At 44.0% G+C, this 26,975-nt stretch overlaps 1 long non-coding RNA gene across 1 annotated transcript in view; it reads right to left on the bottom strand.

Moving 5' to 3' along the window:
- The window catches only part of LOC121091221, a 52,707-nt gene that overhangs the window by 16,670 nt on the left and 9,062 nt on the right, over positions 1-26,975 (bottom strand). Inside the window, exon 3 of the long non-coding RNA XR_005828871.1 lies at positions 7,461-7,595. This is a non-coding gene — a long non-coding RNA (uncharacterized LOC121091221). The remainder of the gene's footprint in view (positions 1-7,460; positions 7,596-26,975) is intronic.

The following is a 26,975-nucleotide window of genomic DNA, read 5'->3' as shown; positions in this document are numbered from 1 at the left end:
TACACTTTCTTTGTCTGGAAAAAAAATTGTAATAATTTGAAGAAAATAGCCCTCCTCATTGATTAAAATGGAATAATTCAAACGCCATTAATAGCTATCAGTTTGGTGATTGGAAGGCCCTATTTAGTGAGGCTAAGGGATTAAAGAGGAAACAATCTGAATGCCTCGAGACGAGCTCCCTCTCTCACAGCACACCCCCTCCAAAACCTCCTCCTCAACTCCATGGCTGCCTGGCTGACTTTAAACTGCCAACACCGACAAAAAGGGGATGTTGCATCTTTTATAAACAGCCTTTTGTTTGCCGCTCTGACACCTGCGAAAAGCAAAATTGTTATTTTCTTGCTGCTTGTTGCTAGTTTGATGCCCGCTCTGGGGCCCTACATCAGAGACACTGTTCAAAACAGGTTGCAGGGGTCCGTTTCCATGCTGTCTGCCGATGGTGCTGCCTGAAGGAAAACCATGGAAACGGAGTTTGACAGGCTCGTGGGGACCCACGGCTGCCAGAGCCGCTGCCTTTGAGTGCCTGATGAAGACATCACAGAGCAAACACAACATTAAAACACTGCCGGCTGCTTTGCATCACTTAGAATGCAAATCTCTTTGTTCTGCTCGGCCCTTGTGTTTGGTAGCCAAGGAATCTGTACCGTCATCTAACACGGATTTGATGACCTTTTTTTCCCTCTCTGTGCACCCCACCAAAAAAATAATAATCATTTGTTGCGGGAGGGAGGCTTGCGTGGGGATGTACATGTGAAATGCCCCTGGTTTTTTCAGTTCCTGGGATTTGTATGCACAAATTAAATGCCCATATTGCACAGCAGAGCAGGCTGGGTTGCTTTGTTGCTCCCTGTGCATTATTTGACTTGGATTCATTTACATGGCAACTCGCAGGGGTAAATTTTATATCATCTTTTTGTCACAGATTAAAAGGCAAAAGTAATCCCTTATTTGAGCAGCACGTCCTTTCCAACCCTTCAAGCCGTACAGATGAAAACAGAGGGAAGAAACCCCAGACCCTCCCACCCCCATAATTCCAGTTTTATAACTTTTTACGCTAAATTTGAGCTGTGTGGTTATTAATTACCCCCTCTCTTTGTAAGCAGCCTGTATTTTAGTTGCAGTTGCTGATGGCCTTGGTCAAGGTCAAAACTGAAATGACCCATGCCTTGGTGCTCAGATGCACCATTTTGGTAGCTCCTGACAAGCTGTGCTAAACGTGGGACAGCCAGGAAGGCTTTTGTGCTGATTGGGAAAACCCTGATGAATGTCTGCAGAAGGAAAGAGCTGATGGGGGACAGCAGACAAACTGACTATCCTCCCAGAAGTGGTAATTTATCATTTCGTTCTTCCTACGCAGCCTAACTCGTGCACTGGGAGAGGGCTATCATCGCTAAACTGGCAGCAACGCCCAACTGAGGGCTACAGCTTGCAATCAGGAAACGATTTAAGCACATGTTTAAAACAGCCTCTACCAAGATTCAGTAAACCTAAATCTCCATGTAAGTCTAAGACCATTCTCAAAGGCTTTCCTAAAAATATAGCTAGAGGCCTTATATAAGTAGCTTCTCGGGAAGCTGTGGGACGCTTGTGTGCAAGGGCCCCAGAAAGCAGCCTGTCACTGGTCCCTGGCTGGACTGGAGGACTCGGCAGTGGATAAGCCATCTTCATGGACATACCTCGGGGTTACACCAAAAGGAAGCTACTGCCTCCTGCCCAGATCTTTTCCTAATAAAGCCAGTGGATGTTGGGAATAATCCACAGAACGGCCACAGTTTTGCCACCCTCATTTTTTAGTGGGATCAGCTCTAAAACTGGGAACACAGGATAGACCTGAGACTAAAGACATTTTCAAGTCGTGGCCAAGTCCTTTTCCTTTCCTTACCACTGCCACAGTGGGTGTTGGTCTGTCATCTGCAGGTCCACCAAAATTAGGCATCTTCACACAAACATGGAGAACACTGGTCTGCTTAGACAAGATTTTCTAGCGAGCAGCTCTTTTCTGCTTCCAGTATGGGTCCCAAGCTGCTTTGAGTCTCTTTTCCAGCTACAGCCTGGGAAAAGACATGCTTTGCAGCGTGAGTTACCTGTGCCTGCAGAAACTATTATTTGTGGGTGAAATCAGTGTGCACTTACTGGAAAATACAGCTACAAATATCCATGCAAGTGTTGAGGCGATGTCAGACAGTATTTTGGCAGTCGCCAAGGAGATCCAGGTGCTCTTGTTTCTCTCTGCTTCCTAAGCCCCTTGGGTTATGCAAGTCTTTCCCCTTTCACACCTTTCCACCCTTTTTCTTTTCAGGCTGACTCCTGGAAAGACCTTTCATTTTATTACGGACTCACTGATTTGGCTTTCCTGGCTCAAATCCCCCTGCAAGACTTTGCAGAAATGACATTAAAAAAAATCACCATTATGAGGCCAATATTTTTTTTCCTGCCCATTGATGTCCTCTGAGTTTGAATTGCAGTGTTTAGTTTTGACTGTTAGGCAAAGTTGGCAGTTTCCCGACTAGCATAAAGTCAGGTCAGAAAAGAAGAATGAAAACCAGAAAGGTGCCCCAGAATGTCTAAGCAGAAGACAATCAAATTTCTGTGTCAAAAAAGGGCAAAACTGAGGATGTGGGACTTGCATGAAAAATCTTGTAGACAGTTATTCTTTTCCTCTTCCTTTCTCTCACAGTGGGACAAATTCCACTTTTATTTCAGTTCATCTGTAAAACATGAGGAGCCAGCTGAGCGTAGCGTTGGTTCGGAATGAGGGCAGCTGACAAGGGAAAGGTAAAAGGAACTTGTAACTGCTGCAGTTCTCTCCAAGAAATTATTTCAACTTGAAAAAAACCCTATAACTTCCAAAGGATAGAGGAAGGCACTAGGACATCACCTAACATTCCCTGACGTAGAAGACTCCAAGGTATAATTAATGCATTAGTCATTTAAATATAGGCCATCCCCTCCTGTTGTCTCAGGTTTTATAGAGGTACACGATCACATTGTCCTCTGGTGCTGGCTTATGAAGGACTGCAAACGAGGAGGCAGTTCTGTGGTTAATGGTCAGAACTTGGGTGCAGGTGGAAAGGCAGCACATGAAAGAACAGCTTGGATAGAAAAAGAGTGGGACCTGCTTTAGCTCATACATAAGATATCTGGGGCATTTGGGGGGTGAATTCTAGCTGCCATATTTCTTTATATCTGTTGGAGACCACTGTGTGTTACTTTGATCCAGGGATCATGATACTCAAAGAGTAAAGCCTGCATTTCATATACAAGGTACTTTCCAATTGTTCCTTACTTGTCAAAGACTTTGGAAATGAATCTTAAAGGCAAGCTGTAAAATACTAGTTCATCAACAGTGTGTGACACTTCCCATGGAGTGCCCTGCTCCTCTCCAGCTGCACCTCCTTACACCTGGAACCCTAGCTCTGTTTCTCCATCTCCTTAACATGGAGAGGTATCATGGCACAAGGCATTTCCCAGGGAACTGTCCCCACTAATAGTGACACTGCATAAGTGGAGCCTGAGTCCCGTCAGTGGGGAAGACCCCTCCCATCCAGACAGCAGCACTGACCAGAGTTTGGGACTCCCAGTACGTTACAATTTGCAAGTGCACAGCTATTAGACAGAGAGGGATATTCAGAGACAGCCTAATTAGTTGCATTTTCTTTTCTAACCTCAGTCAAAAACCAGTCAGACTATGCTTTAGATTTTGACATCCTATTAAATGCAGAACACAGGCCAATAGCTTTCATTTTCCCTTGTGATGCTACAGACTCTTGTTTTTATAGTTTGACAGAGAGACATAATTAGGCCTCAAAAAGGACAAGTCTAGACTATTAGTTCTCCACAGAGGCTCCCTGGAAAATCAGAACCCACAATTATCCCCCACTTTCCCACTGCGGCAAATTTGCGGGTATCTGTTCTCCTGCCTCAGATATCCTGTGCACAACCTTTGAGCCTGTGACTTTACAGTTTTTTCACTTGAAGGGCACAAGGGAACAGACAGGGAAGGATGATGCCAGTGTTGGACTTTCCAAAAGGACAAGAGCAAGTTAAGGACAATATATGGCAACACTAACGCTATAGGTGTGAGTACTTTTAGCAAAGAAACTTACTGCCATATTTCTGCCCCCTTCATTGCCACCCAACAGAATGGGGCTATGAAAAAAAAGAGTTAAAACTTTTTGTCTCCATCGCATGTAAAATGAACCAGACAAATCAGCAGACTGAGCATGATTCCTTTCCTGGTAGCACAGCAGCCGTCAAGGCATTTAAGTGACACTTGTTCACTGGAGTCCCTGTCCATTCTCCTCTGCTTCTGAGTTACCTGGAGCTTTGGGTTTTGTTTCTCAACAATCAGGAAGCAGATTCGGTCTCTGGCTACTGCAGTCTCTCCCTCACATGCAATTCCTTAGTCTTTCTTTGCCAAGTAGTACATACCAGCTCCCTCTCACTCTTAGTTTCCAAGTGCTTGGATGGTTTCTGTACCTCTCCTGTTGAGCTGCAACCTTGGGCACACCCGATTCAAATGAGCTCTAAGACTCAATACGAGCATGGAGCACTGGTCCTTTGTTTGGTTTTGAAACAGCATCATATTTAAGATGCATCTTCAGTTTATAACCCCCAGTAATCCTCATATCCTGGTGTGCCTAGCCAGCAGTCCCTAATTCTGTGTAAACTTTCCACGGTTATCTTTATTATATCACACGTTACTGTTTTCAAGCCATCTCCGTAATCTATCGGCACTGTATTGAATTTTAATCCTATCTTCCGAAGTGTTACTCAGCACATTGGCCAGGAATTTAACTCACAAGTAGCATCAGCTTCTGTTCCCCTCTTTCCACCTGCTTCCCATCACTAACCTTGGTGCACAGCCTGTTCCCGTGCCAGGGACATGCAGTGCAGAATACGCTGATGGTGCCTGTGGTTTTGTTGCAGCATTGTGAGATGTCAAACCTACTCAAGACTATTTTGCCCCATGGAAAACCCTGGACACTTGGTACTACAGAAATGAGCAGAAATTCTGGGCAGAGCTTATTTGCCTCTCAAAAAGTGCAAGAAAATGTTTTCCATTTCTAATAAGCAAGGTTTATTCCTCACTTTGGTCATGGGTTATCACATCCCTACTAGGATACAACAGAAACCAAAGCACTCCATCACCCAGGGGTCTGCAGTTGCTAGACATCTCTATCGCTGACACTGGCACCTTTTCTGGGCCAAAAGAGGATCAGTTCCGGAGAGCTGTGCAGACACCGACTACAGCACGGTGCCCTGAAAGGAGTCAATTAGCCCAGCTGGTTGTGCTCAGCCTCTCAGTGCTTGGTGGAAGTAAAATGCTTACACGATCCCTCTGCCTACAAGGCCTTGAAATCTTTAGGGGGCTCGGCTTTGCTGCCTGGTTTTCCATTGACAGGCTGATAGAGACATCGCAAATCTCTCCAAAGGCCAGTCACTAGGCTTCTTTCAACATCAAAGGGTGTCAATGTTCACTCTGCCTTGGAGCCCGGGGCAATATAAATCACACATGAATATGTGAACTGAGTGTTTGAGGTTAAATTCTCTCTGTATATACATACATTTCTCCTTGGGTAACGGATATTATTGTATTGTTTCCCCATCCACATTAAATATTTTCTATAAATATTAATATTCAAATGGAAAACAAAGCTTTATAGGTAAACTTTTTAAAAAAAAAAGTATGAACTTGGGTGTTGTGAGTTAAATACATCGTCATTTTCTTGGAAAAAAAATCACTAAACTGATGGGGGTTTTGTTGGGCTCTTTCAATGTCCATAGTTACATTCATGTTCTCTTGGACTGAACTGAGCTTCTGGTCACAGGGATGTGGACCACCTTCCCTGGACCATCTCTGGTGTGTTTCTTCCCAAAAGCTTATGACCCCCAGCCGGGCTCATGACTGCCCACAGAGCACCTGCTCCCCACACTGCTCCTACCTCTGCACAGCACACAGTGTGAGCCAGGCTGCACAGATGCCATCTCCTGGCTCAGGTCATCAGCTGGAGAAGGCAAAATGCCTGGGTGGTGGCTGTTTGGAGAGTCTGATTCACCCTGACTGGCACAGTTGTGGCACCTCTGCGGGGGGTCTGTACCACCTCCAAACAGGAGACAGGACAGCTGGGGCTGTCAGTAAATTACATTGCACAAAGATAGCTCTCATGCCTGCCTAGCCTTCTGCAGACAGGGCCCTGGCAGGAGCTCCTATGTCAGTGCTACATCAGCACATTTGCATGACGCCTGCAACCACTGCCAACTGGCCCTGCCTGCTCCGAGCAGCAGTTGCAAGCACCTGATGCTGCTGCGGAGAGAATTTGGTCCAGCATCTTGCAGAGTATTCAACAGATCATCCTGTGGGAGACAGTGCCAAGTCCCCAGGGGTTTTGCTGTTCCCGGGAAAGAAATGGCTATTAAATTCAGGCCATTGGCTACTCAATAGATTTGCTCAGCTCCAATCCTCCCTGCATCTCATCTGCACTCTTAGCAGCCGGTTACATCCCCCTGGTTCAGCAGAGCAGGGAGCAAAGCAGACGGCAGCTCGGCAGCCTCTGCATCCTCCTGCAGAGCACACAGCTTGCTCTCCCCACCGCGACTGCTGTTCCACAAACCAGAGAGGGACTTTTCCCTTGGGCAGCCACCCAGCCAGCCTCCTCCAAGGCTTTGCACCAAGGAGAAGCGGGAACTGGGAAACTACCTGGTCTTAAACAGTGTGGGTTTAATGAGATATTTTTTTATGACCTCTGCAGTAAATTGCCTGTGCTCAGTATTGTGTTGGAATAAGTAACACCTAGCAGAAATTGTAGTGAGGCAGTAATTGCAGAGCAGCTAAGATCCCTGTGCTATCAGGCAGGAATTTTCATTTCATACATTAGTCACAATTTGCTGTCATAGTTGCATATAATCAGTACATCCCTTTGAATGTGAAGAAGGAAAAAGCACAGAAAGCTGCCAAGCACTGGGGAAATGCGTGGAGTTGCTGTGGGTTGTGTGGACCTGCCCATCACTCCTCCAGCCAGCCAGAGGCTGCATTGCTGCTTGAGTCACATACTCTTTAACACAATCTCACGCATTAAGACAGGAAAAATGTGTTTGCCTGACCATTTCTGGAAGGTTTTAGTGAGCATCAGTTGGATTATACACCAGATTTTCCATTACTGCCATTGCCCAAGTTGCAATGACAGCAGATTTCCAACTATGCTAACACAAGTATTGTTTTCTTCCGGAAAGCTGATCCTTGGAAATATGGTCTCCTCAAAGGGATGGAGGGGAGCATCTCTCCGCTTTGCTCAGTGATGCCTAAGCACGGGCACTTACAGCATTACAGGTACCTCAGTAACAGTCATTTTTGTTCCATGCTACACTGGATCCCTTCCTTCTCACACCAAAATCCTCCTGGCCCTCAGGACCATGTTTGTATTCTGATTGCTGTCAAATGCACCCAGCAGTTTTCCTACCTTCAGAGCTCTGAGATTTTGGATGCCATTTCCTGAGTTGGTTCTGAGTTATCCTCCTGCTGCTTCTCATCATTGCAGCCATCACAGCATGAGTGAGGATGTCACTGTGTGATCTTGGGAAGTCATCAGAGCACCCTGGCAGGAGAGACAGCCACGTCAGGGACAGACATGCAACCTGAAAAGGCCATCACTTCTGTTGTGTGTTGGTGAAACAGCCTGTGCTTTGGCAAGCAGGGGCAGGCTGGTGTCCTTAGACAGAACGCAAGCTAAAAAGTCAGAGCTGATGGTCAGAAAAAATCCTGCATCACCTTATTTAGTGCAGGAGATATTCATCACCTCAATCCTTTAAAGCCAGCAACTACAGCTAGAGAAGAACTATGCTCTGGCACACATGATCTTAATCCTTTTTTGGCACAATAGTGTTAAGAGTCAACGTTTCAGACTGTAACTACTGGGGGAATTGTGCTTCACCAACAGCCAAAGTATTTACACCATTCTGGTCTGTACTCTTAGATGTTAGATGAGCCCATCACTCTGGTACCTCCACACCTCAGTCCTGTCTCTAGCTTTTCACACAGCAAAAGAGAATGGCTTTCCCTGAGATTTTAAATGTTCTTAAAATGACCATCATGGGATTTTTCATTCATTTGCATCCACTACTGTGAAATCATGAAGGGAAAATCTGTTTCAAATAGCGTTTGACTCTTTCTGGATATTTTTTACAGCACGCAGCCTGCTCGGCTGCGGTCAGGGAATGATTACCTCACAGAAGTTGTACCTTGTCCATTGACTCGCTGGGCCTATCTCACGTCTAGCTTAAAATCTGCATAATGAGAAGAAAGCCATTTTTCTTGCAATCCATTCTCCTGTTCAAAGCTTCTCATGTGCCAGGTTGTTGTTTTTTAATCACACAAAATGGTATATATTAATGAGCTCTGAAGTTACATAAAGATAGATCTAAAGCATAAAACCACTAATATGCCCTGTAGCATTCAGTGCTTTGAACACGGAATGGCATCTGTGTGAGAGTGTGATTGCACACAGCTATAGAAAGCAGTGCCAAAAAATGAGGAAATGCTGAACAAGTGGTGCGAGATTGGAAAAAAACTGGGAACAAAGATATTCAATTTGCATAAAAAGGCCTAGTTCGCTAGCAGCCCAAATTGTGCAACTTTATGTTTTTAAATAATTATTTTCTGGTTCTGCTGGCAACATGTAGATTGTCTTTTTTCTGAGAGAAAATTTCCCTCTCCCTCTAGCCCCCTAACAGAAATAAAGGGCAAGCCAGTTCCCAGGTCAGATGTGGCTACTCCAAACAGGACAAGTTTCGCAACCGTGGAAAAGTGCAAGGCCTTTTCTTGTCTTTGCGTTCATCCTGAGCAATTTCCTTCTCACTTCCAGATGGTGCCAATTAAGAGTAAGAACCCCTGCCCTAACAGTTGTTAACAAAACAAGCACAATCTGAGACTTCAATGAGTAAAACTAGAGTCACATAATATGCCCAAGAGAAGACAAAATTAAAAGAACGATTGCAGTTGGCAACACTTAGGTTACTGTGCCTTAAAATGGTAAAATGCTAGAGCTTTTTTAACAATTTTAAAAAATTGTAAAATGCTAGATTTTATTTTTAATACTAAGGGCTGCCTTCTACTGCTGAGCTCAGTGGGATTATTTTGAGGCTTAAAGATAAGCGCTTGGATAAAACATTCCAATCAGTGACTGAGGCAGTAAAGCTGAGGCATATGCAATTCATATTAGAAAGTATTTTTTTAATATATCATTGAGTTCATTTTATTAATCGGTAGTTGGTAATTAGTATAGCATCCATGCTTTCAAAAAAAAAAAACCCAAAAACTATCAGTCCTGGTTAGAAGAGCTCACCATCAAGATGTAACTAAAACCACCGGCTAGAAATAGAAGCTACGTGAACTCAGGCTATAAACCAGATTCACAGGGTTCATGTCATGGGTAGGCAATTAACTATTTTCACAGACTACTTGAGGATGTAATGGATGATCTGCCAGTTGAAAACCTCACATCGAGGATGAGCACCTAGTTAAAGAGCATCCTCTATCACAGCTGTGTGCAACTTTTCTCAGTTCACTGATTTCTGAAAATATTCCTGTGGATGTTTCTGCTCTTGGGTAGCAAACTTTAAGCTTGCCCTGTTTGTATTAGTTACCTTTTCCTGACTCTGCACAAATAAGTTGGGAACTCTGGGATTTGTGAACCACAGCCTGAAAAAGTGTCATTTTTCTCAACAAAGTTCTGAAGTTGATGGAAGACTTCCTGAAAAAATCCCTGTATCACAAAGGGAGTCCTTCTGACCATACAGTCTATAAATCCAAAGAGACTTGTTGGAAGTGCAGCTGAGAGGAGTTAAACCAAGCAAATGTTGGATAAACGTTTCCTTTAATAATTTATTTTTGTGTTGGGAAAAATACTGCAGTATTTTTATATTTGAAAATGCTTGATTTTTTTGGTACGACTGTATTCAAAGCCTGAACACACACCAGCTGGTAGGATTCTACATCAAAATCCATACCATGCCCATCATAGTATAAGCCTGTTAAAAATGAAGAAGAAATACAAATATTTCAGGCTATTTTTCCATGCTAGTTTACAATATTTGCTTCCTTTCTTCCATGAAACAGCAGTATGGAGCAAGCAGGTTTACCTTGTTTACATCACACAAGATGCATCCAGTCCAAGGATGAAACCTGCTGACCGAGAGGTGGCACTAACGAAACACACTGTACTGTAATAATTAAGCGAGGGGTGGGCATTTTCCTCCCCTGTCTTCAGATCTGATCTGCACAAATGTTGCTGCTCTGAGTACACAACAATAAACAAAACCCAGTTCAAGTTTCTCAGCACACTCTGTACTGTTTGGGCATATGCTGTATCGCACTTGGTCTTTACTAAAGAACTGGCAGTTCCGCTTGCAAGAGGAGCTGTAACCCTGGTGGGCAAACCTCTGAGGTTGCCTCTCCATAACCCAGGAGCACTGTCTTTCTCTTGAGACACCTGTATTCTTCTGTAATTGAGAAACCTGTGAACATCTAGGTTCAGACGCTCACTTGGGAATGGGACCACCAGGCACAAATGAGAAACAGTAGCAAGAATCACTTACAGCATGAGCTGATAAAATCCTTCATTTTAATTTTGCATCCAAATATAAGATGACCCCAGCAGTCTGTAACTCAGCATACGCTATAACAGTATCGCCTCCCCTCTGTTGAAGAGATGGACGCACATGGTGAGGGGTGCAAAGGCTCTGTGGGCAGCCACCTCGTCTGCCAGCTTCATGCAGTACATGCATAGGTACAGCTTTGGGATTAGGATCATGTACATCTATAGGTACAACTTCACCGCAGGGCAGGGAGAGAGCCACAAGTGGGGTTGCCCTCCATGGTACCATGCCCTGTCACAGCAGTAGAAACATTGCAGTGGATCAGAAGAGGTGAAAACTAGCGAATGACATGAGAGACTACAGAAGTGATGTGGGGCAGACCAAAGGTCCAGCTAGTGCAGTGATTTCAGATGTCCAACAGCAAGTAGGGGAAAAGAGCAGGTATCACAGGTGAGTATTTTGTGGCACACTCTCACAGAGGCTTCCTGAACAGGGATGCAAGCAGATCATCAAGTGTAACACCCACCAATTTCCAGCTGGAGTCTCCTCCTTAAACCTCCTGTTCTCCCCACCCTGAAACCACCAAGCTTATCATGTGGCTTGGGCAGCAAAGCAGACGTGCTCCCAGACTGTCCTTCAGAGAATAAGCCTCTGCCATGGCATTGGAAGATCCAGGGTAAAACCTTAAAACGCAAAACTCCCTTTGAGGGACATGTAGCTCCTCATAAGTCCTCATTGCCAAGGAGTTTTCTGAGAAATTCATAAAGGCCATGCCAGTTCTGACAGTCAACTTCTGCTTCCCAAACTGAAAGAAGATAAAACCGGGTATTTCTCAGTATCCCTTATAGTTTGTGCAGCCTTCCAGGTCCTTCATTGCTAGTGTATTTGCTTTGTCATTTATCACCAAGGTGAGACAAGACACACGAGAGATTCAGCAGGTCACAAAGGAGCAAACAGAAAGGAGAAGCTGTTGCCATTCATGCTGAGAGCCTTAAGATGGGGGGTGTGGGTGCGGGGGGTGAGTGCTGTGGGAGTTTGTGTGCATCTGGACAGAGGGACCGAGAGACCCTTTGGTGATCTGTTGTCACAAAGGTCTGCATTACTGCTGAGATGTCAGGCGAGTGGTCATGCCACAGATGTGCTAAAGCCACTGTAAGTTTCTCCACAGTTGCTGCTAACCAGCACCAGTGCAGAGCCAGCTGCTGTGGATGGCTGAACACAGGGATGGGTTTCCTACAGAAAGTCCAGGAAGGCAGGTAGGAAAGATCCTTTGGTTTAGGAGGAAACCCTGGTGTTTTGTCCAGATGCAAGGAGTCAATTTAGAAAGCAGATTAATACTGTACACAGGGGTTCTGAGCCAGCAAGCTGAGCTGTGCTTCGTACTGCAATCAAAAAAATTAGTAGCAGCAAAAGGTTACATCATCGAAGTCTTAATCCAGAGATACACATAGTAAAAAATGTGGCACATGGTTAAATGCTTTGCTAGGTCAGAGACCTAATTTGCTCCCTGTCAGTAGGGCTGCTCTCTATCATGGATGTTGTTGGGGCTAATTAGACTCTGCTCCTGGCCACTGCAAGAGCAAAACCCAAGGCATGAATCCTCTGGCACTTCTAAGTGCTGTCAGTGCTTTGCAGATAACAATAAATAATAACAACCTTTGTGTTTGAGGTCTGTGCTCGGGGTGGTTTCAGGGGTGATCAGATGTGGCAGGGAGCTTTCCAAGCCAACCAGGACAGCCCTAGCCCAGTGCAAAAGATGCCCCAGATACAAATATGGATGTAGAGTTATTTTGGGGCACTTTTTTACCTCCCCTCCACCTCCGTTTTCTAAGTATTCGTGTGGATCATGTCTCCCCAGTTTTGCACTTTAGATGCTAAACTGTCTCTTTGTTGGGTCTGATTTTAGGCTTGCAAAGTACATTTGCTATTGCATCACTAATTTGCATGCACAATTAACTTGCACGCACCTGTATCATGGATGATGGTCATTAAGGTGCTCTCCTGTTCCTGGATACACCTACTCATTGCAGCTGGCTTGCCAACTTGCAAAGAAGAGACCACCTTGCACCAGTCCACATGTGCAGTGCCTGTTTCCGCTTCCCTCATGAGCATGCAGAAGCACCACTGCCACACAGACAACATTAATAACGTCAAAATGTTCGCTGCACACGCAAATTTGACACATCATTAAGCATATATTTCGCGCATGAAATTCTACAATTGCTTTCCCAACAACAAGCTCCTTCAGCACGGCCACCACTTTATTCTCAGAGATCCAGGTTAATTTCTGAACCCAGCTGAAACATCTTCTATTCGATCACCTAATAAGGAAGCTTCATTTGCCTAAGTTACTACAATCACGTATTAAAGACCAACAACATCTGGTTATTAACAAGTGAAGTTTGTTTGCTTGTCTGCCTTCCCTCCAGCCTTTTGAAGCTGTTTGCAGCCCGGCAGTGCGACGTCCCCCGGCCGAGGGGCCGGCAGGCATGGCTGAGAACACTAGATGGCACTTTGCAGCAAGGAAGGTTAAGAGCTTATGCAACTAAACGAAGACCTCATTTATTGCCCTCATTTACAGGGCGAGACTTTTTGCTCACCGTGTCTTTGCTACCTCGTTGGTCCTAATTCAGCGTTTCGTCCACGGAGAAAAATCTGATCGGTTCCCAAACAAATTCTCGCCTTTACTAAAGGATAAATCTTTGGCGACGTGATTATTTCATGATGAGCTCTAGCCTATATTAATATATCAAACTACTTTGTGTTTTGCTTCAAGTTGGAGCATATGCAAGGAGCATCTGTATGATAATGGCTAGGCCAGATACTCCAAAAGCTGTAAATCTTCCAATTAAAAGACAAAAACGGACCCAGAAATGACCTTGTTGCCATTTACCAAACTGCAGCATCAGATAATGAGGGTGCTGCTTCAGGTTTATAGATTCCCCCTGCCTCTTATACCAGGCTGTGTCTGTTACTTCTCAGATTATTTCAAAGGGCCAGATGTTGTCCTCAGTTTGTGCCTGAAACTTGCTGGCCCAAGGGGAGCTGAGCAATGCCGCGTTACTCACAGCCACACAGCGACAGAGCAGAGAGAAAATGGTCCAGCCTGGCACAACGGACTCCTTGAAACAGTGACAGGGAGACATGCAGGTGCTTCAGACTCTCCTCTGGGTTCACTGAGGACAAGGAGCTGCCTTTTTCCCTGCTGACACCTGGAGCTGGTAGGAGGGCCAGCATTCATGTGAATGTGGCTCCTATTATTTATCCCTGAGGCTACATTGGAATAGTAACCCACAGCCAGCCTCAGCCTGCCTTGCAGAGCAGGTATGTGAACATGGGTCTGGAGCATCCTTCTCCTCTCCTGGAAGCTGAGGTTTCACCCCACCCCCTCCCCAGTCTGGCCTCCAGGCAGCACCCAGCCCAGCCAGTGCCCTGCACGCAGAGCAGGAAAGCAGGCCGAGGCCATGGTAAACAACTTGCTGCTTATCTATGTCGGTGCAAGGGTAAATGGCCACCGATTACATGGTAAACATGATGTGTAGAAGGCTTAAGGCTGCCCTCAAGACACATTGAGAAGCTGCAAGTACCCACCCTCCCTGCATGCGGGCCCCTCTGCAGAGAGCTCAGGCCCCACAGCATCTGCCTGGGGATGCCTGTGCGGGCTGTGGTGCCACACCAACGGCAGGGCATTGCTTACAGTGCAGTCAAGGCAGAGCTGGAGAGCACCAGCCCTGCGCCCAGAGGAGCAGAAAGGCTGTGTCCCACTGGGCTGCGTACAAACAGCCATGCTGCCAGCCTTCTTGAGCTGATGCCCTTCCTCACCTTTTCCTCCAGACATCTCCCAGTTAACATCCAGGGTAAATCTCCCACTAGTGCTACTTAACCTGTTCCAGAAACCTTTTTTGTTCCTTTTATAGCCATTATTCCTTCATTCTTTTGATAAAGCATCCAACCTGGCTGGCTGTCAACTATTGCTACTGCCTTAGAGGAGCAGCGCTCCTGCCCAGCCTGATCTTTTCCAAGGTCTTTCTTAGCTACTTTCAAAACAGACAACACACTTCCCACCTTTTGTAGCTTTATCTCTCTCTTTCAAATAAAAGATTTTGACACTTTTGAAGTAATCATCTGGCTTGTTTTTTTGCCCTCTCATCCTTTCCTAGCTCCTCACCAAGGGCAGAGTTTCATTGCTTGGAAGTTTTTCTTCTCCCTTTCTCCATCAGATCCCTCTACCGGGTCCTCTTTTTTCCCCTAGACATCAGTCAAGAAAGCAACTTGCTTTCTCCCAAAATTTCAGCTATGAAGTTTCTGAATTAGCCAAGCTGTTAGAAAAGCTGGTCACACATCTGCACAGGCTCCCCTCATTCTAGAAAGAGCTGGACAATTCTCAAAAACAATTCCAGTTTCTGGTGCTACCACAAATATTGTCCTCCCCTAATTTAGTAGTTTGAATTCACATTATTCTCTCTGCTTTAATATAATTTCCCAGTTCCTCAGACAAATTCCAGGCAAATTCAAGAAGACTTGTGTCTAAGGACTGAATAGTCATCTTGAAATTGTACCCCAGCCCTACAGCTGTGGCTAAACAGCACCAGTAACTACCAGCATGCCGCTGCTGGCCTCCAGTGTTGGCACTGGCTTCATCAGCAATGGCAGAGACAACGAAACAGAGACAGACGATAACAGAAAGGTGCTGGACTGGAGCCTGGATGGGGTCACACATCAGCGGCACCAGTCCAGCATGAGACCAGCCTGGCTAACTGGCTGGGGAGGATGAAGGAAACCTCCCGCTCTCAGCCCTCCCCGGGAAGCCAGACGCAGGGGCTGGAGGATGGCTGCTCCAGGGGCTCCTTGCTGCTGTTGCTGACGCCTAACGCTCACCACCTCCCACACAACACCCATGCAGGGCCTCATCCAGTACAGTCTCTGCTTAAAAAAACCCTCCAAACCAACCAACCAACCAACAGATCATAGCATATTCTTCCATTCTTTCTCATCACAGACTATAGCCCTATTAACCTAATAAAGACACTTCAATCTCTTTTCAGTTCAGGAGAATTCTCCCCATTGTTTCCAAAGAAATCTCTCTGGATGTACTGCCAAGAGTGTGCGCTTGCTGTCGCGTTCCAAGTTGCTTTGAAATAACAAAGAATTATCCTTACAATTAAGATCAGGCTGTACAATTTAGATACGTGCCTTAAAAGAGTTATTATTCTCTGCCAGAGATGTATTGTTCTTCCCCATTTAATTTTATTTACTTTTTTAGTGGATGCAACAGTTACGCTGTCATTTATCAGAGAAGAAGGAAGCAGCAGCTGCAGAGCTGTGTATATAAAATAAACACAATGTGGATGAAGCTATCAGAAGCTCAGATTTCAAGGAGGAGAGGGGGAGGATTGCTTTTAATAAGATCTCATGTCAGTAAAGTGAGATGGAATGGCAGGGTCTTACCCTATTAAAAATAAGAGTGGGAACAACTTCTTTTATTTAATGGAACAGCAGTGTTAGCTGTGTGCGTACAGACAGAGGGCTTAATTTAAAAAGTAAAAGGCAATTTGGTCATTCATGTTCAGACTTTGGGCACTCTGCAAAGCATGCCAAACGGACTCATTTCTTTTTAACCCTTCGGCTGCAAAACCTGTACAGCATGGAAAAGGCAAAGCCAGGGTGTATTTATCCTGTTGAACAGGACTTTTCTTCTCCCTCAAGGTGCTGTGCAGGCAGCTGGCCGATCCCGGGAAAGGCAGGTGGGAGGCAGGCGTCGTGCTCCCAGCTCTGACGCTGCTTTGTTCTGTTAGCTTGGGTGAATCGTTTCGCTTGCCATCAGTACAAACACAGATGCTGATGCTATCAATGGCTTCGACTTGTTTGTTTATTCCTCTGTATTAAGACGGTGACTAGGAACCCCCCCAAGCATGAGAGCACCCGGACCAGAGGGCTGTAGGAGAGCCAGCTGCAGTTGTATTCTCCAACACAACATCACATGCCGGGACATGACTCTGCCCCACCCCTCACACACGCACGCAGTGCTGGGGAGCAGGAGCTTGCCAGGATGCCTGAAGTGCTCTGAGGATGTACAGGCACAGTGACAGGTCTGTCCTAAACCCAGCAGGGGCAAGTGCAGACTGGGGCTTGGTGGCCCGGCCCCCCCAGCCTGGTGTTAAGGGGAACAGTGGCTCTGGGGCGTCTGTCTGGGCAGTTGCACCTCCTGCCTGAGTGCACCTCAGGCTGTGCATCAGAACCAAGGGGCACAGGGAGCCGGGCCAGCCAAGCACGAAATCAGGTTGGATGAAAAGCCTTATCACAGGTGTTTTATAATAAAGCCGAAACCATTTTGTAATAGAGCTAGATTCACCCACAGGTGAGAACAGTAATAACACACATGCTTCTGCGGTATATCACTGTCTGCTCAAGCAGCACACCTCACTCAAGATGGACCTGTACAAGCCCCTGGATGACTCTGAAACAAGCAACCACAGCTATATTTTCTCAAACATGTGCATACACACACGCACAGTTCTATTGCAGGCATTATTTCAGTAATAGCATAATTGTGCAAAATATGTAAGTATTTTCTGTAATTGTATAATCAGCATGTAATTATATAGAGTAGAAAATATAAACATATATTAAACAGGTGAATGCATTTATTATCCAAATACAAATTTCAGTGGTAGCTGAAATCGCACCAGTCTGTACATGCATGTGTAATAGAGGATTGGAATTAAATATGTTGCATTCGTATAAATACCTGGTACAGCTAAGGCCACCTTTGGACTAAAACTAAGAGATCACAGTGACAACACATATAAAGGCACCAGGAGACCGCAGAAGCGCATCAGCATTAGAGGCTTGCTGCTGGTTTGAGGGATCTCTCTCTCGCTCACTCCACTCTGCTGAAACATGAATAGCCGTAACAAAAGGAAATATTTAGAGCTGCTGTTGTGCAGCTACACCTGCACGGTGAGCCCTCCTCGTGCACTGAGTTTGGTGACCACAAAATCTGACACTAGAGATTATGAAATCATGGTCTAGACCTCTTTGGCCCAACAAACTGACCTGATAAAAAAGTATAGAAATTTTGAAGGAAAACATGCTTAGATCTTTGACCTCCTTTTACTCCTGCTTCTCCTGACATCAGCTGTAGTCGGCCACTGGAGGCAAAATTAGGCCTCTAGGGTTTTATGTCTCATCTAGAAGAGCCATATTCCAGAAAAACAAACCCATTAGCCCAGGCATCTTCCAAAAGAAATATTTTATCATATGGAACGGCTCAGGGATTCAGCCTTCAACGAGGGCTGTGCTTCGATCACAGATGGGATCTTGGGAACTGCACTAAATCACAGATGGTATATTTCTTCCTATAATTCACAAAATGGGCTATTTCCACTGCTTGCTGGGTGTTTTTTTTCCCTTCTCTGATTTTTATATTTCGCACATGGCAATTGTAAACATGGATACAATTTTTTAAAAGGGCCCTTGAAAACATTTTCTTTTAATGGTGCATGTAATCTTTTCCTGTTCAGTAAATCTAACACCAAAACGTCACTTCTTTTCAGAAATTAAAACATACTTAATTTTAATAGGATTGCATTTATGTTTTATATGCTTTGCTTATTTATCTTCTGTGTCATTTCTGTTTTCTTGGATAAGCTTGACATTCCCTTGTTATCTCTTGAAATAGTGCATCAGCCATGAGCTACTGCCTAGACTGAGACATGGCAGCTTCTGCTGCTGCCCACTCATGGGCACGGGCAACCGGTGGGATCATGCACTTGTACTCCTTACAGTTTGTGTTACCTCAATTCTAAACCATGGCCAGCTGAAGACAGCAGTGTAGCCCAAATTAACCCCATCTGACTGGCCCTTGAATGGGGCAATGTATTTAGGCACCCTGTAAAATCCCTATGCAGTCAGGGGAAGAGGATGGAAGGAGGGAAGGGGGAGAAGGAGAGAAAGGAGCACCCCCTGGCACATCACATTCTTTGGAGAAGCCTCTCACTCTGTTGTCTATGTAAGGAGCCTAAGGCAGGCAGGTACTTCACTAAAGTTGGGGAAAGGAAAGGAATTTGGATGTCCTCCAAACAACTTAAGTCTTAAAACAACAGATGGAAACAGAGAGATACGAGGGTCCACGAACAGACAATGAGATTGTGATATGAGTTTGCATAATACACGCCTGGCTCTGCACATCAGTGCATCTCCTCTTTCTAGCTGCTAAGTGACAGCAAAAAAAAGCCAAAATTACATCTAATACTTTCCTGAAATTGCTTCATTGCTTTTCCATGTAAAGTGCCGCTATAGCTGGCACAGAGTTTTTATTTGTTTGCTGGTAGGAGAGGAAGGACAGCCTATACAATATGAATAAGAGAAAAGGCAGCTATGAGCAAATCTCTCCATTCAGCCACAATCCAAAAAGATTTAGAGCTCCACATGTTGATATCAGTATGGTAACAACTGGGCTCCTACCATCATCGTGCTGCGATCCAACCTCTGGGGATCCTCTTCTATATCCATTTAACTTTTCCACCTCATTTGCTATCACAAGATGCTCAAACGCTGTTGTCATTTTGTTTCTGTTTTGTATTTACTGATGTTATCAAATATTACACTTAACTGGAGGGTAATCTAGACAGCATTTCATGCCCTCTTCAATACAGAGATGCTCAAAACACTTGTGTGTCAGCCCCAGAGCCAAACATCAAATCAAACGAAGTTTGCTCCATGCAAAGCAACGGTAATCTTTCCACTGGGCTTTGAATCAGCCTTTTGAAGGCTATTTCTAATTCACATGAAATCAGGATTTAATAATCCTTTGGCACTGATTAAGAGGTCGGTATTGTGATGACACTGAATCACACTCAGACTGAGTAGTGTTTCCCATCTAGAAAGTTAGGCTTTCAGTGTCTTGTGCCAATCTTCTTGAGCCTCAGGAACTGCCCACGGTGATTCCCCTGGGGTCACAGACCATGATTTTGACCCAACCAAGAGCAGCTCCAAATCCCACCACCCATGCTTGCACCTCAGACATGATCACACCTATTAGTGCATTCTAATTATACAAAATGCACAACCTCACTTCAAATCCTTGACAACATATGTCTCTCACATGTCCACCACTTTTTTGATGTGCATCTAACACAAGGTCGCAGAGGGAGAGCAAGCCACGTTTGCTACCTCAGATCACGCAGCACTCACCCATACAAACTCACAGCATGACAAAAAGCCTGATAACATGGTCCCCCCATACTAGATCAGAGCGAAGGCCCAGTGTCCCATCTTTGATCAGGCCAGTGCTGCTGGTCAGGTAAGTCAACAGCCTGCTCATTAGATGGTCTACTTTCTGTCAATCAGAAGTTAGAGACTTCTTGGCTAGTGGCAGCTTCTGGACCACTGTGTTTCAGAGCCAGTAAAGCACCTTCCCTCCACTCATTCTGCTCCTCATTTAACATATTTCTGTGGCCTCTACATTTTTCCAAAGCCTCCCATGGCTTGCTCCCCTAGTTAAATATGCACTGTATTAAATAATATTTATTTGTGAGAGGGGTTTTTCTGGACTTTTGTTGTATCCTGCCAGTGTGTCCCTCTTCCAAGTCTCCCTCATGTAGAAGTGGTGACATAGGCAACTGGTTTGGAACTTTCTGGCTAACAGTGTGAGAAAAGCCAGGGAAGTGGCCTGGCATCTATATTTTTCACACATCTAGGACACTAAGTAGCCAGTGAAAAGGGTAGTCTTCTGACTGCATCTCTACAATCTTCCCACGAGGGAGCTCCGCAACTGGAATGGCTACTCCTCTCAGATTTTAAAGCTTATACACTCTCTCCCATACTGCCCAACTATTCAGCCTTTACGAGGGTGAAGCGGATATGAGCCTAAACATTTAGATGCAGTGAGTTTGTAGTCATGCCACACACGATTTAGTGAGTAACTGATGCAAGGCAAAAAGATGGCAGAGCTCTGTGATCTAACAGCTGTGCAAACAGGCTAGAGAATTTAAAATTCAGGAAGCTGTATCTCCAGGAAAGCATTTAAGAAAAAAAAAATTCCCTAGTGCCACATCTGGTGGCATCAAATTGTCATTATGACATGGTATTTAAGATGATTTAATGGGTTTATTGCCGAGTAAGAACCTTGGAGTTTGCTTAAACTGCTGTGCATTAAAAGGATGTAACTCTTTAAATGATATTCTGACAAAGTACTGCCTAAACAGTTCATTATCTTTAAGGAACACACACATATGTACATCAGCATGTGTGTATATGGAAATAAATAGATCAATAGACAGAAAGATGAATAGAACTGCACATCTACATGCACATGTATTTAACAATACACTACAGCAGACTCACATGTATTGTGAGAGCTATCTTTTGGAAAAATTCATTCACTCCCCTTTCTGCCTCTCTCTTCTACACCTCACACGTCCATACAGCAGGCAAGATTTCTGTCCACCTTAATTACTTCTCACTCAGGGCACTGAATCAATGGGTGGTTTTGAAACAAAGGATTCAGCTACTAAAAACAGCCTGGGAAAGTGCCTGGGAAAGGTCACTGATTATAGATGACTTCTAAGAAAAGTGTCCAGCAAAAGAAAAGGTGTCTCTTTTCTTGCTGAATATTTTTAATGTGACTTAGTGTTTCTCTCACCTTTAGTTCCCAGAACAGTTCTCATTTCCTCTGAATGTTCTGACTTCTTATCTCAGGCCTTTTCAGCTTGTTGATTTTAAATTCAATCTGGTTAATTCAAATTCAAGGCACGCTGCTCCTGAAGTCTTTCACCGTCTTCTGATTCCACAGAATGGGACTGTTAATGGTATGGGGTTTTGTCAGTAAGGAACGGTGCAAACTTCCTTTTACGCTTATGCCTTTCATACTAGATTGACAGGACACATGGCAAGCCAGTCAGACCATCTCGCTTTGGGTGTCTTAACTCAGGTGCTTCTCTCTCCCCTGACTGCATACAGAAGGGAGGTTTCCAACCGAAGGTGCTCTGATGTGCTCCTTGGATAGATGCCTTAAGCGAACAATAAGGACTGCCACCTGCAAAACCGTGTATCATGTGACGGAGCAGATTTTATCCAATCAGACAAATTCCTGAACAATTCCATCAAGTCACCATGAGCCTTTCCATCATCTACAGCAATTTTCCACCATCAATGCATTTGCCTTTTACCATGCAAATAAACTGTCAAAGCATAGTCTGCCTCTGCTAGTCAACGCTGTGTGCATGTAACACAAAAGTAAAAAAGGCAGTTTTTTTCTGTTCCAGACTGAATTGACTGTTCTGATACCAGAAGTGACCTAGACAGAGTAGCATGGAGCTTCACGCATCCCAAGTGAGCCATCAGACCTCTGCAGTGACATGCCTACACTGGCTAGCTCTTACTGATAGTCTGCCCTGCAACACTTTGCTACCTGTTTACATCCCTGACTTTAATTTCTATGTATCTACAACAAACTACATTTATTTCTCATTTATTTTTTCCCTAGGAAAATCCAGCTTTTACAAAGCAGGAAGGAAGATGGTGTTTGTTTCTTCTGAAAGCAGCTCAGCTTCATTTTAGAATTGGAAGGGGTCTTCAACAGCCAAAGGGTCAGTTTTTCTCTCTCTCTCTTTTTTTTTTTTTTTCCCCTCCAGTAAGGGCTTGATAGTGAATAATTGGAAGAGGGGGGGAAAAATCACCCTAGGTTGTATATTGCCACTTCCTCTTGCATTGCAGTTAATGCAAACCTTTGATTAGCCTGCTGAAGAGACCACACATTCAATAATTTGAAGCAAAAGGTTAATGGTGTTATTACAACTATTATCCCTTTTAAAATCATTATCCTCTTGTTTTTTATGTCTATATTACCTTCACCTTTCCATGAACCCACTTTACCAGCTGTTTCCCTCTGTCATAAAGTTTGCTGAACATCATCCTAGGAATAGGATAAATGCCATGTTTTATCAATCAAGCCTAAGGGAATTCTCAGCTTCTCATAACCCAAACTGTAAAGGGAGATTATTACAAAGTTTCTATTTTGATTTTTAAATTGGCCATGAGTGAAATATACACTTAATGTCAAGGTGCAAAATGTTGCAATTATGACACCATTTTTCTTGGGAAGTTTTACAGACTAGCAAAGTATGAAAACTGAAGACTTACAAGAGACTGACCAATTATAATTAATTTAAAATTGGTTATTTATTAAAAGGACAAACAGTCCAAAGCAAAAATGCACAGAATGACCAAAACAAAGATTAGGAAAATGTACTACATTGAGGTGATAACCAACCCCATTTCTAAAGCATCTTCCCAACTTAGGAACCTAAATCCTACTGACTTTCAGGAAGCCTTATGCTCCTATCCTTCATGCTGGAGAATGCGAATGATCTTCCTAAAATTTCAGAATAATATTGACCTCAAAATCCATGGCAGTGCCTGAGACATATCTGAAAATGCTCCTTTCTTTCCAGAGACACTAAGAGGACTCAGACTGCCTAATTTCAGACACCTCAGGTAAGTTGCTCCATCAACGTTTGAGCTAAATATTTATTCTGTGTAAGTTAACTTCCCGATGCAGTTGTTTTACAGTTGGCATCGTCTACAATCCATTTCTGTGTTTCTCAGCTCCTGCAGATGCCAATAGCCAGTGTCTTCATCAGTTAAACACCAAGACCAAGATCTGGCACTGGGCCCAGAAGACCTTGTCTGCACGGAAGAAATTTCCAGTGAACTTGGTGAAGTAAAAAAAAAATCAGGTGTGGAGGAAATTAAAGGCCTTAAAACAACCAAATTTATTAAGCGTTCAGATTTCATTATGCCAAATAAAAATACCATATTCTTCCCGGAATTTGAAAAGAATCTGTTAATGATAATGCCTTTACATGAAAATACATTATTTCCAGAACGGCAACAGTGCAGCACTTAGTGAGCTTTTAGTAAAATAAACGAAGTGCTCTGTGATTGCTTCCTTTGAACATGGAAAAATACAGGTAGTGCATACTAATGTTTTCCAACAATACTGTCTATCAGGGAAAAGCTGTGATCTGTACAGATATTTAAGCAGAACAAAATGCAGGCTCTGCCTATACTGTTTTTATAATCATGGATGCACAGGAGAAGTCAATGCCTGTATAACTTAGAGCATTGGTGGCAGCAGAAGTGAGATGCTTTCTTTTTCTCTATTTTAAATTCTGAACATTTTGCTACCAACTTCTGAGTGGTAATTCAAGAAGAAAAAAGGGGGAAATCTGCCACATGAAAGATGTAATAAGAAGCACATTCCCACCACAAAAGTCCTATGATTGACATGGTCTTGTCATTATCATTGAAAATAATCTTCTGGTGTGTTATAATGACAAGAGGATGTGTAATGTTATTCTGATACAAGGAAGGACTGTGTACATTCATTGATCCAAAGAATTCTAATTCACCCCATACAGGAAGATAAGAATCACAACAGCAGGCAGTTAAAAAGTCCATCTAGCCCTGTATCCTGGCTCTGACAATGCCTAATACTTCATATTTCAGAAGAAAGTGGCAAAATTGCTGCTTCATTGTGCACACTTCTAAAAATGAACAGTATGAATACTAAGTGTGTTCTTATCTCCCACGCTTTTCACGGCTAGATGACCGTTATTGGCTTTCACAACAACAGTTACCGGGGCAAGTGAGTTTTATGTGTGTTCTCTTTTTCTTTTATGCATATATATTTATGCATATACATATACATGCATGTCTGTAACACACAGATAATACACAGGCATGCAATAACTGAAACGACAGAAAGTCCTAACATTTTCTTACACTTAAGAATAATTTCTCTACTTTATTTTAAAAGGAAATACAGGCTTAACCAGCTATTACCAGCCCAGCTTTTTCATTTTTGTTTTAATCACAACTTGAACTGGTTACCAACAAATTTCTCCAATAAATGTCTAAATATCTTTAAATGTGGTTCATCCAGTAATGGTTTTAAAAAGCCACCAGTTTAAACAGAGATTCCCAGTTTTGGAAAAATGGGTCTCATGATATAAGGCATAAAAGATTCAACATCTTCAGCTTCACAGCAAAGGAAAGGTTTGGGAGGGTGATGACTCTTGATAGATAACTAGAAAAAGTCAGTAATGGGAATGATTCAACCTCACGCAAAGCAGAAAAACCTACTGTTCAGAAACTTAACAATTTCTACCCTGAATTAAGACACCATTCCCTTGAAACAAGATGAATAAAAAAACAGAGGTGACTGGAAAGAATATCAGGGTTGCCATGTCCTTTATGACAAGATTCAGTACCTTTCTAGGACGCATGCTCTGATCCAGCATTTGTGAGAATCTTTGCTTGTACACACATGAAGAGCGAGGAGGATATGACTCAATATGTCCTGGTCCCCCCAGGGCCTATGAAATTATTCGAGAGAGACTCAGATTCACTTCCCATAATGGGACACACTCATAAAAGGTGCAGCTCTACCCTAAAACAGTAATTATAATCAGATTTCATGCCTTGCAGCATCAGCTGGTTACCCATAAATGTAAGAGGACTTTTTCCCCCCCCCAGATATTTCAGTCAGCTTCCATCGCCAGCGGTGCTCTACCTCCCTCCAAAGCACTGGAGGCAGGAGCTCTACATCCTCTCTGGGACACCAAGAATATCTTTATTGACCTGATGACATGCCTTGCTTACAGGTCCGAGGTTATTCTGGTCACCAGAATTTATTTAAAGGTTGTTAAGGAGCTGAGTTGTTTTGAGGTATGCATGATTTTCTGCCACCTTCTGCCATCCAGGGTTGATTTCTTGATGGGAACATGTGGGGAGACCCTGCCTCCTCACACCTGACCAGTGACGGTGCCCTGCTTTCACTTGTTCCCTTCCTGTGCCAGGCACCACAATTGTACGATGACTGAAATACTGGCTTGGACTTTAAGTCTGAGTAAAGGCACGCAAGGAAAACTTAGTAGCTTGTGATACGGGGTTAGCTTGGCTAGATGGACTTAACTTTTGGCAGTCACTAAGGAAGTCCAGACCTCAGTGTTATGAAGAAAGAGGTTCCATGTCATGGAACAACTTTGGCTACTCCAGGCATAGCAGGTGAAGTCTGAATGCATTTGTACAACTTCCCTAAAGTCATCCTTTCTCTTGTAACATCCAACAACCTGACATAGAGCATAAGCACCTCATGCCACATATCTTTTTAAGGACAGAATCATACTGCGTCTGTATTGCAAATCATGCTGAAAGAGCAGTAAAAGCCAAACAACACTGGTTTAAGGTAAAGCGCGCATTCCCATCAGCAGAGCTCGACTGCAATCCCAGGCTGCTTCCTGTCCTGATGATCACGCGTGCTGTCTCAGGCTGCTGACTCCACTTTACGTCCATTGTAGCTCTTACTCTACATTCCCTTTTGGCATAAAGCATTCCATTATCTCCATTTTCTGCTGAAGTAATATCTTTCCTAAGCCTGGGCAACAACAGCAGCCATCAGAAATGGTGTTGTGAAAATAAATGCTTCACATGGAACACCTCTACATCTGCTAATTGCTGTGTTGCTGGACCATGCTGAGAGCTGTACACAGCCACCAAGGTGGCTGCTTCAACCAGATGCTGTCCAGCAAACAGCCCGCTTGGAACTATCTTTACAAAGATATCGGAGATGCCATCTGTGTTTTCTCAGAGATATGATCCCACGTCATTGCTTGGTGTGAACTGGTAAGGCTGCAGTCACCACAAGGCACACATTCCTGTTTACAGGAATGCTCTACCAAACGATGAGTTCAGATCCAGGCATGCACTTCCCTTCAGTGTGAGGTTTTCTGGTATGAGATTCGAGTTCATCTCAAGTTCAAACTTTTTCAGATTAAATTTTTTAAAAGGCACTTTATAAAACCCTCAAAACCCTCAAATTACAGCCCCTAGTAGCAACCAGCTAAAGCAGGACATAACGAAGAAGGCAAATGACTGTCAATTCCTCTTTGCCTTTCTGGCTATTCCTTCCCTTGAGCTGGAACACCAAACCACGACCCACACATGAATAATGCAGCTGCTGTTTCAGAGCTGATTCAACAAGAAAAAATCTGTATTCTCCCTGTGTCAGGTATTTATAGGAATAATTCTGACCACCTTGCTTTGAAGTCAGAGTCACTGAAATGCAGACAGGTACCCGTTACAATTGAGGAAGCTCTTCCTCCAGTGGAGCACCTCCAGAAGGCCACTCTAATTGTGCAGGTGCCACTAACCCCGATAAATCTTTCTGTCCTCAGGGGACAACAGGATGAAGGGATGTTCTAACCACATCCATCCTCCTCTACTCATGCTTCTCGCAAAGCCTGTAGTAGTTGTAAACATCCAAAGCTACCCTGGAGCAGTTCTCTGCTGCCCAAGTGAGTGCTGGATTTAGATCA

This window comes from Falco naumanni, chromosome 7, assembly GCF_017639655.2.
Source record: "Falco naumanni isolate bFalNau1 chromosome 7, bFalNau1.pat, whole genome shotgun sequence".
Classification (NCBI taxonomy): domain Eukaryota; kingdom Metazoa; phylum Chordata; class Aves; order Falconiformes; family Falconidae; genus Falco; species Falco naumanni.
The sequence above is the reverse complement of the archived record's forward strand: the minus strand, read 5'-3'. Positions and strand labels throughout refer to the sequence as shown.